The following is a 1940-nucleotide window of genomic DNA, read 5'->3' as shown; positions in this document are numbered from 1 at the left end:
TCGGCGCATGTTTGTAAGGCGTGTGCGGCCACGGCTGCCTCGCACCACGCGATGGGGTCTGTGACAGGGGGCGATGCAGTGATCTTGTGCTCGGTGGGCAGAATGGCGACAGCAAACAAAAACACTTCTTTTCTCATCCAAACTCGACTGTGGCCTGCGTGGAGCTGACAGGAAGGCGCGCGTTGCCTGTTGGTGTCTCTCTCTCGGTAAGCAAAGTCGTGAGAGTCGGACAGGCAATAAGGGCAAAGGGGACGCGATTTCGTGGCACGACAGGCACACGGACGGAGAGCTATGGCACAAGGAGAGAGCATGAGCTGCAACGTGTTGGTGGCGACTGCTGTATCCCCTCCTTCCCTCCTAAGACTCTGCCCACCACCTTCCCGCGCTCTTTTTTCTTCTCTCTTGTTGGTGCCTCGGCTTCTCCTCGGCGTTGACGGAGCCGTGTCTGAGGCATGCGAGGAAGAGTGCTGCAAGCGATAGAAATTTTGAGAATACGTTATCGGCAATCCTTTTTAGTTTTATTTTTTGCTTTCTTGCTGCTGCTGATGTTTTCATGGGGCCTGTGTCACTGATATCCGTGTGGTTCGTTTTCCTGTTTTGCCCATATCGTGACTCGGACAGCATCATGAACGTTGTTTTCGAACTTGACAGGCATCTTTGATCGTCGTTGTGTGAGTATGTGGGTTGATCCAGAGTAGCGGCAAGCGGCGTCGGTGTTCATCTGTCTCTCAAGCTGTGCTCGCGTGTATCTCTATGTGCTTGCAGTCGCTCGTCGTACGAGTGGTGGTCAACCACGATGGGTGTGCGCTCCTCTCAAAACAGCGATGATGCTGTAAAGAGAGCCATTGAATGTGGAGCAGGCGCGATGCTTTGTGGCGGTTGTGTACCCATGTAGGTACAACCACAAGAGGCGGTGACCCCCTTGCTGCAGCCACCGCGCCTAGTGCAGAGCAGTGCTGCTGGCGCTTGTCTTGCTGCGAGGATAACCTGATCAGCTGAGACACGGAAGTGCAAGTGTGGCTGGCGTTACGCACTCGCTGTCGCTCCTCATGACGCCCAGCACGGGACCTACAAGAGCAAAGAATGGCATATGGCGGCGTGTCTGGGCACGAGTGCTGGTCACACCAGCCCTTCGCGTGCGCCTCTCATTTCCGTTTTTCTTTTTCTGCGTCCATCGTGCATAGGAGCACAACGGCACAGCTACGGAGCTCGCGAAATGAGCAATGGCAGAGGCGTCGGCGCCAACTGCACGGATCGCGGGCCTGGCCACTGGCCTCAGGCGCCAGGCCGCCATCCTCCGCAGCCGCGCTGCACGATGCGGCACGCTGAGACAAGAGGTTCGTGGACGCAGCCGGCCAACACCCGAGGAACCCTGCTGCTGAGCGCACGCGACGGCAGGCGGACCTCCTCGCCCAAGTCTGCACCGGCACCTGCCTGTGCTTCGGGCTCCTCCAGCGGCAGGTGGCTCGTGGTGGCAGCATGGAGTGCAGATGGCGGGCCGCCTACTACACCGCTACCCGGTGTGGTGCCCCCCGCCCTCCCACCCCCTGTGTTTTGCTTTGAGGACGTCTGGCCCTGCGTTGTGTGCCGCAGGCTGTGCGACATTCTCGCACCTCTCGACGCTCGAACCAGACTCCATTTCACGCGACCAGTTTGCACGGAATGACCTTACGCGCGCCTCGCTTGCGCTGCACCGGGGCTCCGCCGTCTGGTGTCCATCGCTGCCCCGCCCCAACCCTTCTCTGCATTCTCAGCGCGACAGGCTGGGGGCTCTGCGCGGGGCCGGCGCACAGGCTTGGCCCCCGGCCCGGCCCCCTCCGCCAGCCTCCTCTGCCCGGCCACAGCCCCGCGACTGTGAAGGGCGTGCGGGTGGAGAGGAGGCTGGAGCGTCTCCTGCCGCCGCCGGCGCAGGGCAGTATCCGGACTGTCGCGGCAGCATG

This window comes from Leishmania donovani, chromosome 35 (genome assembly GCF_000227135.1).
Source record: "Leishmania donovani BPK282A1 complete genome, chromosome 35".
Taxonomy (NCBI): domain Eukaryota; phylum Euglenozoa; class Kinetoplastea; order Trypanosomatida; family Trypanosomatidae; genus Leishmania; species Leishmania donovani.
This window is presented reverse-complemented; position numbering follows the sequence as displayed.